Genomic DNA, 243 nt, shown 5'->3' with positions numbered 1-243 from the left:
GGACGAGGCTGTCCGCCCGGAGCGATGCTGCCAAGCCCGGCCTCTGCTCCCCTGGGTGTGCCCTGAAGGAAGCGAAACGCTTGGTTGAGGGTCGCTCGGATCTGGGTTCCAATAAACTCCAACAGATTGCAAAGCCAAGCCCGGATCAGATTTGCCAGAAGGAGAGAAGAGGTGGCCGCAGCTGCGCGCCGCTGCCTCGCCCGCCCCCGAGCCCCACGGCAGGACGAGCCAACATTCCCTCTG

The sequence above is a fragment of the Geospiza fortis genome, unplaced genomic scaffold (assembly GCF_000277835.1).
Source record: "Geospiza fortis unplaced genomic scaffold, GeoFor_1.0 scaffold113, whole genome shotgun sequence".
In the NCBI taxonomy this organism is placed as follows: Eukaryota; Metazoa; Chordata; class Aves; order Passeriformes; family Thraupidae; genus Geospiza; species Geospiza fortis.
Note: the sequence above shows the minus strand (reverse complement) of the source record.